This window comes from Octopus bimaculoides, chromosome 9 (genome assembly GCF_046866305.1).
Source record: "Octopus bimaculoides isolate indiv1 chromosome 9, ASM4686630v1, whole genome shotgun sequence".
NCBI classification, from domain to species: domain Eukaryota; kingdom Metazoa; phylum Mollusca; class Cephalopoda; order Octopoda; family Octopodidae; genus Octopus; species Octopus bimaculoides.
In genome coordinates this window covers 85,952,236-85,968,437 of record NC_142936.1, presented here as the reverse complement: position 1 = coordinate 85,968,437, position 16,202 = coordinate 85,952,236, and the positions used below count along the sequence as shown (strand labels likewise).

The 16,202-nt window shown below is 38.6% G+C and overlaps 1 protein-coding gene across 4 annotated transcripts in view; it reads right to left on the bottom strand.

Annotated features, from left to right (window-relative positions):
* LOC106878494 (uncharacterized) overlaps nucleotides 1–16,202 on the bottom strand; it is a 470,127-nt gene that overhangs the window by 383,715 nt on the left and 70,210 nt on the right. For 2 of the 4 annotated variants that reach the window (XM_089357948.1, XM_089357952.1), the window contains exon 2: nucleotides 2,605–2,679. The exons of 1 other annotated variant lie outside the window; for it this stretch is intronic. The gene's annotated coding sequence lies outside the window, so the exon portion shown is untranslated. Of the gene's footprint in view, nucleotides 1–2,604; nucleotides 2,680–10,901; nucleotides 11,147–16,202 lie in introns of those variants that run through there. One more of the 4 variants, XM_089357949.1, reaches the window with a different exon arrangement.

Sequence of the window (16,202 nt, the reverse complement as noted above, 5' to 3'; positions counted from 1 at the left end):
TGTAGTGGTGGCACCTTGGGCAAGTATCTTCTACTATAGCCTCGGGCCGACCAAAGCCTTGTGAGTGGATTTGGTAGACGGAAACTAAAAGAAGCCCGTCGTACATATGTATATATATATATATATATATATATATATATATATGTATGTGTGTGTATATGTTTGTGTGTCTGTGTTTGTCCCCCCAACATCGCTTGACAACCGATGCTGGTGTGTTTACATCCCCGTAAACTAGCGGTTCGACAAAAATATTCCGATAGGGTGGACATTGGAATTAGACACTGAGGGAAAATGGCTGTAACTTTTTTATTTTTTAATTTTGGCGATTTTCGTTTTCGATAATGTGTTCTATATGTCACGGTCATGCGATTCCCCCTTAAAAAAATATTTTGGACCCCCCCCACTCACACACACGGAGGGGGGGGGGGTGATTTTGTTTTTGGCGATTTTCATTTTTGACATTGTGTTCTACATGTCACGCTTTTTACCAGAGAACATATATTCGAAAACGAACAATACAAAATAAAAAAAAAAACAGACAGCCTGTAACAAAATTCGAAAGCGATTCCGATTCTGAAAAAAAATTGTTTGAAAAATTTCACCCCCCCCCCCACCAAGCAGGCTATTTACATGCTAGAAATAACAGCCAAATCTGGTTAGGGTTAGGTTTACCCTAACCCTAACTCAAAACCTAACCCCGACCCTATCCCTAACCCTAACCCCGTTTGCCAAAGCGCATTTTTTCCTTCATATTTATTTCATATAAGGTGCACTTCAACTACTACACTATTTTTTTTTCACTTTTTCCACCGGGTGCGGATCTATATAAAAACCGGGGTGGGGGGGAATCGAAATTTTGAATTTGAGATTTTCGAAAATTTTTTTTTCAGAATCGGAATCTCCATAGCCTAAAACGTGGGATTCCGTAAAATAAATAAATAAATAAATAAGGGGGGTTCAGATTACATATAGTCCATCTGGACCAATGCAAGATTTGGATTGTCCACGTTTAGCTGTTATTTCTAGCATATCAAGTTTCGTGGTGGGGACTCCACATGTGATCCTTTTACTGTTTCAATATAAATGTAAGCCGTTCATTTTCACATCTAAGTTGCGAGAAGGCTATTCGTACGACCTGGACATGTAGAACACAATGTCAAAAATGAAAATCGCCAAAAAAAAAAAAAAAAAAAATCACCCCCACCCCGTGGGGGGGGGGGGGGGGGGGGGGGCCACATTTTTTTTTAGGGGGAATCGCATGACCGTGACATATAGAACACATTATCGAAAACGAAAATCGCCAAAATTAAAAAATAAAAAAGTTACAGCCATTTTCCCTCAGTGTCTAACTCCAATGTCCACCTCCGATAGAACGAGTACTAGGCGTACAAAGAATAAGTCCTGGGGTCGATTTGCTCGACTAAAGGCGGTGCTCCAGCATGACCGCAGTCAAATGACTGAAACAAGTAAAAGAGTATATCTATGGCATGTTTGTTCCCAAACAACACTTCTTTTAGTGCTGTTGACACTGCCGGATAGAATGGTACTGCCCAGTGATAGCCGTAGGGCAGCTGATGATGGAGGTATGTTGGATGTTGGCATGGCTGTTATTGTATGTGCAGAATAGTTTTATAAGACATCCATTTGATATTAAGTGTACCGAAAAGTAACGTATTTTCAAGTAAGTAGTCTGATGTCATACCAGAAATACTTTACAAGCCAATAAAAGGTCTCTTTGGAATCAACCAATCAGCATCGAGTTAATGACCAAACATTAATGTGGACGAATGCTGTGCGTGTGTATGTTCCATCTGACTGGCCAGTGAAGACGAGGACTTTAGTGAGCTGTATATTCAGCATTGCTTGCTTTACAAATTTCATAATGGCAACAATGCAAGGAAAAACATACAGTCATTGCAGCCGTGCTGGAGCACTGCTTTAGTTGAGCAAATTGACCCCAGGACTTATTCTTTGTAAGCCTAGTACTTATTCTATCGGTCTCTTTTGCCGAACCGATATGTTATGGGGACATAAACACACCAGCATCGGTTGTCAAGCGATGTTGGGGGGATAAACACAGACACACAAATATACACACGCACATACATATATATATACATATATACAATGGACTTCTTACAGTTTCCGTCTACCAAATCCACTCACAAGGCTTTGGTCGGCCCGAGGCTATAGTAGAAGACACTTGCCCAAGGTGCCACGCAGTGGGACTGAACCCGGAACCAGGTGGTTGGTAAGCAATCTACTTACCACACAGCCACTCCTGCGCCTATGATAATTAATTAGCAGAATCACTGAGGCATTAGAAAGAATACCTTGCAGTATTTCTTCTGGCTCGTTACATTCCAAGTTCAAATCTCATTGAGATTAACTTTGCCTTCCATCTCTCTAGGTTGATAAAATAAAGAACCAGTTGAGTACCAGGGCAGGTGGCATTGACTAATCCCCGACCCCCAAAATTGCTGGCCTTGTGCCAAAATTAGAAACAGTTATTCACAGCATTTACATCATCATGATTTCACAGTTGCATAATTGTCAACATTTACAACAACAACAATAACAACGACGACGACGAGAAGTTCTTACCTGGATATGAAGACAGGTGCTCGGTCAATACATGAAAAGGTAAATATCCCAAAATATCATAACAGCAAGGCTTACCTGTAATAGAAAGATAAATAGTATCAATAGATTGACACACACACAGACATACACACACACACAAACATCATCATCATTACTGCCCACTTTTCCACATTGGTCAGACAGAATTTCTTGAGGTGATAATCTACTAGCATAGCTGGAGTGTGTGCTGCCCAGGGCAGCCCTTCTGTTTGCTAAACCACCCCGCTGGACCCCACAAAAAACTCATATTGCCCACAGCAGACCCACAAGTATCGCCCGGAGTGGACCGCCCCCTACCCCCATCCCCAGTTACGCGAGTGAATCTACAGCAAGATGCCCTTCCAGTTGCCAACCCTCGCCAATTCCCAAAGAATGTAATATCCTCATGACCAGACATTTTCACAGAAGATTAGGAATGAAGGACAGAGCTAATATGATGTTGCCATGTGCTCACAACTGTCACACAACAATACAGAAACACACACACAAACATGCACACATACATATGTATATATACACCTACACTTATACATCGGTTGGCTGTGTGGTAAAAAGTTTGCTTCCCAACCACATGGTCCCAGGTTCAGTCCCACTTCATGACACCCTGGACAAGTGTCTTCTATTATAACCTTGGGCCAACCAAAGCCTTGTGAGTGAATTTGGCAGATGGAAACTTAAAGAGCCCCATGGTGTGTGCATGTATAAACACACACACACATATTTACATACATGTGTGTGCGTTTGTCTCCAACAGCTACTTGTGTGTCTGTCCTCATAACTTAGCAGTTTGGCAAAAGAGACCAACAGAACAAGTATCAGGCTTAAACTAAGTACCAGGGTCGATGCTTTCGACTAAAAATTCTTCAAGGTGGTGCCCCAGCATGGCCACAGTCTAACTGACTGAAACAAGGAAAAGATAAAAGACACACACACACACACACACACACACACAGAAGGGTTCTTTCAGTTTCCATCTACCAAATCCATTCATAAACTTTAGCTGGTCCAGAGCTATAGTTGAAGATACTTGCTCAAGGTACCACACAGTGGGACTGAACCTAAGACCACATGGTTGGGAAGAAAGCTTCTTAACCACACAACCACATGTGTGTTTGTGTACGGTGTGTGTGTGTGTGTGTGTTATATTTGTCTCCCACCACAGCTTGACAACTGGTGTTGGTTTGTTTACGTTCCTGTCACCAAGTGGCTCAGAAATGATACTGGGGTAAATTTGTTTCACAAAACCCTTCAAGGTTGTGCTACAGCTTGGCAACAGTCCGGTGACAAACAAACAGAAGATGAAAGAAAGACTCTTTCTTACACACGAGTGTAATTAAAAACATTACAAACGTTATCAAAATAACCTCCACCCATCACCACAATGACCAACTCCTCTCCCTCCTCCTCTTCCTCTTCCTCCTCCTCTTCTTCCCTTCATTTGGGATCAATAACTAATACAGATATTTTCATGGTGCAGTCTGAAGGAGACAACAGCAACAACTAAAACATTGACATCAATATCATCACCCTCACTATCAACACCATAACCACTATCATCATCATCATCATCACCACCACCACTACCATCACCTGGTTATTCTTACAACTATAACTACCACCATCACTACATCATAAAATCCATTTGTCTATGCTGGCAGAAGTTGGAAATAGAAGAGAAAATTTAATTATAAAACTGTAAACACAGGGTTTATATATATATATATATATATATATATATATATATATATGTTTTTCTCTGTTATATTGGTGCGCTACGGTGGATTATTTAAGACTTGGCTCTTATTTCTAGCAGGTAGATGCTCATTAAGCATCATTACGATATTTCATAGCTCCTTAAAGCTATCATAACTGCGTTCCACCCATGCTACTACTGGTGATATCATCAAATTTTGAATTTATCCACAGATGATATGAACAGTAGTGACATCTAACTTCAAATCTCAGTGTTTGAATATTTCATTTATATATATATATATATATATATATATATATATATATATATAAATAAAGGTTAGAAACCTGAATGAGGGATAATAAAATCCATTGAAAATACTGGTTAGTTACCTATTTAAAAAGTGTTGAATATTACAATTAATATTCAACTGCAAGGTAACTAGATAAACCGTGGTTTATATATATTTTAATATATATATATATTTATTTTCTCTCTCTGCTTATTTCTGTGTTCCTTTCTGTTGAAGAGCGTAGGCTCGAAACATAAAAGACTTTCTCACTTCCCGAGCGTTAAACGAAAACATCTGTTTGTTGTTTACACACCCGTCTTCGTCTTTTGTTTTGTTTTTTTTTTGTAAATTCCAACTATATATACATATATATATATATATATATATATATATATATATATATATATATATATATATATATATATATATATATATATATATATATGAGGTGGTATCAAAGAGTTCCTGGACTAGTTATGTTTAATAAAAAATAACTCATTTACCTAAATTTTAACATCATCTCCTTCAAAATAGTCAACTTGCGCAGCAATACACCAGCCCAGTGTTCCTGCCACTTTTTGGAATCTGGCCTGGAAGTGGTTTTCTGTAAGCAAGTCGGACCTTCTACAATTCATTTCATGTTTGCTATTTGTTCCAACTTCCTGTCTGTGACAAAATTCGTAAACAAGTGATCACAAAAACACACTTTCACAACATTTGGCACATTGCCTCATGAAGGTCACTGCTAGCTCTCACAGCACACACAACTATGTGTTGCAATCTGTTGGCATACTATAGAAACTAGTCCAGGAACATTTTATATATATATAGATATAGGGCAGAGAATTGCCAATTAGTTAATAAAATTAATAATTAACAATTTTGCCAAGTAGTTCAGTATGCAAAAAAACCTTTATCGGTAAACCATTTATAATTATAAACATATAGGGATCAGCATGAGTTGCCTCATGCTGATCCCTATATGTTTATAATTATATATATATATATATATATATCATCAGCATCATCGTTTAATGTCCGCTTTCCATGCTAGCATGGGTTGGACGGTTTGACTGAGGACTGGTGAACCAGAAGCTGCACCAGGATCAATCTGACCTGGCAAAGTTTCTACAGATGGATGCCCTTCCTAACGCCAACCACTCCGAGAGTGTAGTGGGTGCTTTTACGTGCCACCAGCACAAAGGCCAGTCAGGCAGTTCTGCCAACAATCATGCTCGGATGTACTTTTAACGTTCACTGGCATGGGTGCCAATCAGGTGGTACTGTCATCGGCTACGTCAGCTATTTTGATTTGTTTACACTTGCCTCAATAGGTCTTCACAAGCAAAGTTCATTGTCCAATGAATGAGGGGTACTCACAAGTGGGCCGGTTACACCCCACGTTTGGATGTGCTTTTAATGTTCTACTGGCACGAGTGCCAATCAGGCGGTACAATCATCGGCCACGTCAGCGATACATATAGATATATATATATACACACACACACACATATATATATATATACACACACACACACACACACACATATATATATATATATATATATACACACACACACACACACACACATATATATATATATATATATACACACACACACACACACACACATATATATATATATATACACACACACACATATATATACACACACACACACATATATATATACACACACACACACACATATATATATATATATACACACACACACACACATATATATGACTGGTGTAGCAGCATCATAGTCAACTGCTACAAAGGTAAAGGGGACGCTTTAGATACAAATAATTACAGAGGCATCAAGCTGTTAGATCAGGTTATGAAAGTTACAGAGAGGGTCATAGCCCAACTAATTAGGGAGCGAATCAATTTAGATGAGATGCAGTTTGGGTTCGTGCCAGGTAAAAGCACTACTGATGCCTTATTTCTAGTGAGACAGTTGCAAGAGAAATACCTAGCTAAGGATAAACCTCTGTACCTGGCTTTCGTTGACATGGAGAAAGCCTTTGACAGGGTCCCCCGATCCCTTATCTGGTGGTCAATGAGGAAACTTGGGATAGAAGAATGGTTAGTGAGAGCTGTGCGAGCCATGTACAGAGATGCTGCCAGTAAGGTGAGGGTTGGAAATGAGTACAGCAATGAATTCCGGGTAGAGGTAGGGGTCCACCAAGGTTCCGTCCTCAGCCCCCTCTTATTTACCATAGTCCTCCAGGCAATCACAGAGGAGTTCAAGACAGGTTGCCCCTGGGAGCTCCTCTATGCTGATGACCTTGCCCTAATTGCGGAGTCACTATCAGAACTAGAGGAGAAGTTTCAGGTGTGGAAGCAAGGTCTAGAATTGAAGGGCCTTAGAGTCAACCTAGCTAAAACCAAAATCCTAATAAGTAGGAAGGTAGATAAAACACAAACCCCTTCAGGTAGATGGCCCTGCTCAGTATGTAGAAAAGGAGTAGGTAGTAACTCTATAAGATGTACCCGGTGCAAGCTATGGACACATAAGAGGTGCAGCAACATCAAAGGCAGGTTAACTAGCAAGTTAGTTTTTGTTTGTGGCAGATGTTCAGGTGCAATAAAGACTGCAAACAAACAGGAAACAACTTCTATCTCATTCCAGGGTGAAAAACTAGAGGTAGTCGATAGCTTCCGCTATCTGGGCGACCAAGTTAGTAGTGGGGGTGGGTGCGCTGAAAGTGTAGCTGCTAGAATAAGAATAGCCTGGGCAAAGTTTAGAGAGCTCTTACCCCTGCTGGCGACAAAGGGACTCTCACTCAGAGTAAAAGGCAGACTGTATGACGCATGCGTACGAACAACCATGCTACATGGCAGTGAAACATGGGCTGTAACTGCTGAGGACATACGTAAGCTCGCAAGGAATGAAGCCAGTATGCTCCGTTGGATGTGTAATGTCAATGTGAATACCCGTCAGAGTGTAAGTATCTTGAGAGAAAAGCTGAACATTAGAAGCATCAGTTGTGGCGTGCAAGAGAGACGATTGCGCTGGTATGGACATGTGGTGAGAATGGAGGAGGATAGCTGCGTGAAAAAGTGCCACACCCTAACAGTTGAGGGAACCCGTGGAAGAGGTAGGCCCAGGAAGACCTGGGCTGAGGTGGTGAGGCAAGACCTTCGTACATTGGGCCTCACCGAGGCGATGACTACGGACCGAGACCTTTGGAAATGGGCTGTGCGTGAGAAGACCCGGCAAGCCAAGTAAGATCGTTGCCAGTGCCCCTGGACTGGTTCTTGTGCGGGTGGCACATGAGATGCACCATTTTGAGCGTGGCCGTTGCCAGTACCGCCTGACTGGCTCCTGTAGGATTTTCGAGCGAGATCGTTGCCAGTGCCCCTGGACTGGCTTGTGCGGGTGGCACATAAAAGACACCATTTCGAGCGTGGCCGTTTTCGTGCGGGTGACACGTAAAAGCACCCACTACACTCTCTGAGTGGTTGGTGTTAGGAAGGGCATCCAGCTGTAGAAACTCTGCCAAATCGGACTGGAGCCTGGTGTTGCCATCCGGTTTCACCAGTCCTCAGTCAAATCGTCCAACCCATGCTAGCATGGAAAGCGGACGTTAAACGATGATGATGATGATATATATATATATATATATATAATTATATATATAATATATATATATATATATATATATATATATAATTATATATATAATATATATATATATATATAATTATTTATAGGTTTCAATTGAATCAAAGTATTATAACATTCAAGACATCAAGAGGAGGTCGAGTTTGATATATATGTGTACATATCACATACAAATACATCCATACATACGTGTGCATATACAGACATATCCATACACCTATATTTATACATATAAATGTAGATATATACATATGCATACAGGCATGCAGGCTCAAGATCCAATGAAAGTTCCAGAACTAACATAGGGAAGGTTCTCGGTATGGTGTTTCCATAAAGTAATGTTCTTAACCCATGCCAGCACGGACAACGGATGTTAAATGATGATGATGATGATGATGGTGAAATATATATATAGTTCAACAACATACAAGTGTTAAACTATGTTATATGCTATGCAGAAGACGTGAATTTTTAGAATATTTGCTGTTTCTCAGAGAACTGATATAAATCTCCAAATCATTAGAATGTTAAGAAAAAAAAAATAAAAACATCAAAGACTTCACTGAAAGAAAAGAAACAAAAATATTTAGGTTTCATGTTTATTTGGTCAAATTTCTCTAAAACACACACATACATACTAACATAAATATATATACAGTAAATGATAATGATTATATACATGTAGTAGGGAGTCCATACTTCTGCCCCATACAAAAGTGTGCTCAAAATACGAGATCTGTATACCCCTTATCTAAGTTTTCAAACTGACACGGTGTTCATCCCATGAACATATAGTCTTAGATATTTTAACCTTAATAAAAAAATTTATATCCTGCAATCAACAGATGTATTTGTCCGATTCTAAGCAAAATCAAAATCCTCGTTGTCCCCACTGTTACTTTGAAGTAAAAACCAAACCTGCATGCAAATTACATTCACACGTCCATCACAAATAGATGCAGCTTTTTTTTTTAAATCCTTTTTTTTTGTTTTTAATACTTTCCTTAAAACATTCATACTTTGAAATCAATGAGAGTGACCATCACTTTTATTTATATATATATATATATATATATATATATATATATATATATATATATATATATATATATATACATACATACATACATACATACATACATACATACATACATACATACATACATATATATATATATATATATATATATATATATATATATATATATATATATATATAGGCACAGGAGTGGCTGTGTGGTAAATAGTTTGCTTACCAACCATATGGTTCCAGGTTCTCATCCTGCAACATGGCACCTTGGGCACATGTCTTCTACTGTAGCCTCGCACCGACAAAAGCCTTCTGAGTGGATTTGGTAGACGGAAACTGAAAGAAGCCTGTTGTATGTATGTGTGTGTGTGTGTTTGTCCCCACCACCATTGCTTGGCAGCAGTTCGGCAAAAGAGACCGATAGAATAAGTACTAGGCTTACAAAAAATAAGTCCTGGAGGCGATTTGTTCGACTAAAGGCGGTGCTCCAGCATGGCCACAGTCAAAATGACTGAAACAAATAAAAGAATAAAAGAATATATATATAAAGGGTAAAGACCCCTTTTTGTCATGAATGACCATGGGATTTCATCTAGAAAGTTCTCCTCCAAGGTACAAGTCTGGGCAAGGTTGTTTATGGAAGACTAGCAGTTGCCCATGCATACCGGCCTCCCCCTCCCCACAGCACTGATGTTATCCAAGGGAAAGGCAAAGGGGCCAATACAGCTTGGCACCAGTGATGTTGCAACTCATTTCTACAGCGGAGTGAACTGGAGCAACGTGAAATAAAGTGACTTGCTCAAGAACACAACACAGTCCAGCCATGATTGTAAGCCTGATGCTCTAACCACTGAGCCATGCATCTTCACTCTCTCTCTCTCTCTCTCTCTCTCTCTCTCTCTATATATATATATATATATATATATATATATATATATATATATCCACACATGTGCACATACATACATATAGATATGCATACATATACACACACATGCACATATCATGTAAAGTTATGGCTATGTGGTTAAGAAATTCATTTCACAACTCTGTTTCAAGGTTCAATTTGAATGTAGAGCGCTTTAAGCAAATATCTTCTGCGATATACAGAAACTGACCAATTCCTTGTGAGTGGTATTTAGCAAACTGAAATTCTGCAGAAACCAGTCCAATACACACACACACACACATACCAAACATAGAATCACTGTCTCGTTTTTACATACATACACACTAAATATATAAATACACACACACACAAACACTGAAACATGAACACACACCAAAGACAAAAGCTCACACATACAAATTTTCATATACACAAATTTTCATACACCCATACACCCATACACACACACACACACACACACACACACACACACACACACTGAAACATAAATACACACCCCAAAAACAAAAGCTCAGACACACATACACACATCGAAACTAATACACACACCAAAGACAAAAGCTCACACACATACACCAAAGATATAAACACACACACATACACAAATAGACACAGTTAATATATACTGACCAGTGAGAATTGAAAGAAAGAAAGAAAGAAAGAAAGAAAGGAAGAAAACACAGTGAAATAGCCCTCACCAGCAAAACATGGCAGTTACAACAACAATAACAGCAACAACAAGAGTATAAAAACTTAGCTGAGAGTTGTAAACACTGCCTACGAAAGGTAAAGTTGGTTGTGTCGGAGGTCTGTAAACAGGAAGACAGTAGGTTCAAACCTCAGCTTCAGTCGAAATATCAATGAGAGAAAGGACAAAATGAGATTGAAGGAAGAGAACAGCATCGAGTGATTTCCTTCATGTCTGGGACGGACTGCTATGACACACAGACACATACATATGCACACACACACACACACATATATATATATACACACATATACACACACATACACTTAAGCACATATATACATACAAATATATATATATATATATATATATATATATATATATATACACACACATAGAAATACTAGATTACATACACACAAATAACCTCAAGATACATACATACATATATGTATATATACATACATATATACATACACATACTAATGCAAGGAAGCATTTAGTTGGTACCAGACCACATACACACACCAGTACAGTTTGACTTAAACACAAGCATACATATGCACACTAAGTTCACACACACAGACACACACACACACACACACACACACACACATACAGGTATATTTTATACACACACATATGTATACATCATTAAACAGAGACTTGGTGACATCCCCCCCCCCCCCCATGCACACACATGCTAGTACATACATCCTCTACTAACAAATACATATACACACACATACAGTATAAAGACACATACCCTAATACATTAACAAACACACTGAAACACACGCACACATATACATATATGCTAAGCTAACACACACATACACACATTCATAGATCATTAACCAGAGAAGTGGTGACATCACAGTCAGTATGTTCGTTAAATGTTAACAGTTGTCCGTGTGTCCCTCACTCACACCAGTAATTACTGGCAATCATCAACGAGGGAAGACACTATGTGGTTGCTCAGTCTGCTAGAAATAGCAACCAAATCTCTCTCAAACCACCTCTTAGCGATTTGAGAAAGGCAAGAAGACACTAAATAATGCTCTCCAGCTACATGTTCCTAAAAACGCAGGATGATAAAGATTGGAATATATTTTATCATATATTTGACCCAGGGCCAAAAAAAAACAACAACAAGAAAACCCTGGTTACTATGTCTGTCTGTATGTCAAAAAAATGAGCAGCCTGCCTGATCAGGGTAGCTAGCAGGCTTTATCTATGGTTAAGGTTAATATTATCATCGTGTGATGTATCTGGTCACATCATATATAAGTGGTCAACTTTGTTATTTTTATAGCTTAACAGACTAGGCGCAGGAGTGGCTGTGTGGTAAGTAGCTTGCTTACCAACCACATGGTTCTGGGTTCATTCCCACTGCATGGCACCTTGGGCAAGTGTCTTCTACTATAGCCTCGGGCCGACCAAAGCCTTGTGAGTGGATTTGGTAGATGGAAACTGAAAAAAGCCTATCATATATATATATATATATATATATATATATATATATATACAACAATTAAAAGGGTAAAGGTTTATTAATTTATTAATAAATCAACAATTAATAATTTTTACCAAGCCCTTCAGTATGTAAACACCATTATCGGTGGAGAACTTATTTAAAAGTTCTTATACATTTATAAACATAATTAAGGGATCAGCAAACATTTGCTTCACCACATACTGAACTTCGGTATGTGGTGAAGCAAATGTTTGCTGATCCCTTAATTATGTGTGTATATATATATATATATAGGTATGTATGTGCATACGTTTGAGTGTCTGTGTTTGTCCCCCCAACATCGCTAACATTTAACATTTAAACAGGCCATACCCAACCCAAATACTTTACCTGTTCTATGCTCAAACTAGCCAGATCCAGCTTCTCACACCTACCCTACAATTACCTTCTAAAAATAAACAATCACTTCATCGAAATCTCAAAGTTATGAGATAACACATGGTTAATTCAAGACAAAGAGAATAAATAAGCATTACATTTGACAGAGTAATCTGAATGCTTAAAGGGTTAGATTGCTTGAGGGACCCCAGCTCCTGATGTGCGTTTCATTGAATGGACCCCAGTATCTAATTGACCTTGGCAGGTTTTGAATGCAGAACATAAAGTAGCAGAACAAATACTACAAGGTATTTCATCCAATATCATAATGATTCTACTCCTAAAACCCTATGGACCAACAGAAATAATCTGGACAATAGACAAGCAACAGAATTAGTACAGCAAACCATACAATATATGAATTTATATGCAGTATTTTCTCGGATGCAAACTGACAATCTGTAGTGTAAATGCTCAAACACTTCCAAATCCTGCTGCAATTCAAATGGAAATTTTGGTTCTCCGAAGTTGTCTTGGTGTATAAGGCAACCCACCCATTTTTTGACTGTAAATTTTACAGTGAAAAATTCAACTTGTAAGTCAAAAGATAGTGTGTATATTCTTTTATTCTTTTACTTGCTTCAGTCATTTGACTGCGGCCATGCTGGAGCACTGCCTTTAGTCGAGCAAATTGACCCCAGGACTTATTCTTGGAAGCCTAGTACTTATTCTATCGGGTTCTTTTGCCAAACCGCTAAGTTACGGGGATGTAAACACACCACCATCGGTTGTCAAGCGATGTTGTGGGGGGACAAACACAGACACACAAACATATACACACACATATATATACATATATACGTCGGGCTTCTTTCAGTTTCCATCTACCAAATCCACTCACAAGGTTTTGGTCGGCCTGAGGCTATAGTAGAAGACACTTGCCCAAGGTGCCACGCAGTGGGAATGAACCCGGAACCATGTAGTTGGTAAGCAAGCTGCTTGGAATTTACAAAAAAAAACAAAAGACAGAGACAGGTGTGAAAACAACAAACAGGTGTATTAGTTTAATGCTCGGGAAGTTGAGAAAGTCTTTTACATTTCGAGCCTATGCTCTTCAACAGAAAGGAACACGAGAAAATAAACAGAGAAAGAAAAAAAAGAAAGCTTTAGTGGCTAGCGGTCGATCACACACACACATTTACATACATGTGCGTGTATATACATATGTATTTTTTGATAATAGCTTCTTAAAAAACACATTGAGGTTCAATTGGGTTAACAGATGACAATATTTTGGTTGTCGAGTGACCCTCCACAGGTTCCTCCTCTCAAACAACAGTTATTTTAACCCAAAAATTATTTTTAGAACCACACCACAAACGCACACACACACACACACATTTTCATATACAGCTTTAATTAACTCGTATGTTCTGTGGTATATTACATAAACATGTGGGTGTATATAAAATCCAAGTAATGTGTGTATGTGTGCGTGTGAATGTAACAATGTATTTATATGTGTTTATACATGAGGACAGAATAAATTTGTAAATCTTAACTTCACATAAATTAATAAACTCCTGTATGTGTTGAGAATATCCGACTTGTTTATATACCTAAATTTATATAAATAACATACAATCTCTCACAAGTGTATACACACACACGCATAAACATATGTACTAACACACACACACACACATATATATATATATATATATATATACATATATATATATTATATATCATATTTTAAAATCTAATTTGCAGTGTAGGGCATTCCCTTCATCAGTTGTCAACTGGAGGATCACTTTTGGAGATTCACATTATTGCTTCTTCTATCAATGCTAAGAGGTGCAGGAGTGGCTGTGTGGTAAGTAGCTTGCTTACGAACCACATGGTTCCGGGTTCAGTCCCACTGCGTGGCACCTTGGGCAGGTGTCTTCTACTATAACCTTGGGCCAACCAAAGCCTTGTGAGTGGATTTGGTAGACAGAAACTGAGGCTATAGTACAAGACACTTGCCAAAGGTGCCATGCAGTGGGACTGAACCCGGAACCATGTGGTTGGTAAGCAAGCTACTTACCATCATCGCTACTGCCACCACCACCACCGCCATCACTAAAAGTCTCTCTTGTTCTCTCAGTTTATGTGTGTGAGCATATTTCTGTAAAGAGGAGAGGGAACACTTGTGTTCTATTAGTAAATTGTAATGTTTCCCTCCCCTATCTTCCTCCCTCCCTCCTCTCCCACTCTCCTTATTTCTCTCTCTCTGTTTATGCGTGAGAGTATATTTCACTTTATGTGTATGAGGAGATGGAAAATGTTAACTCGCACACTTCATTAATTTACGTAAAAATTATTTATTTATTTTCTTTTTCATTCTGTGTTCAGCTCTATGTATTTCTAGTGAATCACACACACACACACACACACGTGTTTTTGTATGTACGTTTGTATACATTTTTTGTATGGTGTGTGCGTCTGTGTGAGTGAGTGAAGGGGTGTGTTGTCTTGTATTCGTAGATCGCCCATAAGGTTTATTTCAGTAGGACGAACAGCTCATTCTGCTTTTAAATTACCACAAAACCTGGTTACAAGTGACAGTCTAATTTGTAACATAAGCAAAGATTCAGGTTCAGCAGAAGTGTTGTGCCAATACCACCTTATCATGTCACAAAGAGGTGCAATGGAAGTTCTTGGTAAGACCTTACAGGACATCAGAGACAACAATAAATTTACGAGAGGAGTTACATTAGTTTTATCAGGAGACTTCAGACAGACTTTACCAATAATTCTGAGACGAACAAGATCTGATAAAATAAAAGCATGCATTAAGTCTTCACACCTGTGGAATGAAGTAATGAAATTCTCCTTCAATACTAACGTGTGAGCTTCATTACACGGGGACCAATGTGCGAAACAGTTTTCAAGCTGGCTCTTCCGATTACGAAATGGCAAAGTATCATTTGATGAGAATGGTGATATCAGTTTGGCTCATATTGCTATCATGGTGAATTCCCCAGCTGAATTGAAGAACAGGGTATTGCCAGACTTAAGTAATAATTATAATTCACATAAATGGTTGTGTGAAAGGGCAATTCTTACTCCAAAAAACGACGACACAGTAGCAAGAATTAACCGTTAATTAATGAATACGATTCCAACAGTCATTCAGAAGTACAAACCAGTTGATTCAATCGTTGGTGAAAATCAAGCTGTCCGTTACCCAACAGAGTTCATTAATTCTCTGGAGCCACCTGGAATTTCTCCACCTGAAGGCAGGAGTCCCAATAATGCTTCTAAGAAGTTTAGATCCTCCTAAATTATGCAATGGGACAAGGTTGATTGTGAAGACATTATCACCTAATGTGACAGAAGCTACCATCATCATTGGATGTGCCTCTGGGGAAGAGGCTTTCGTTCCAAGAATTACAATGAAACCAACAGACA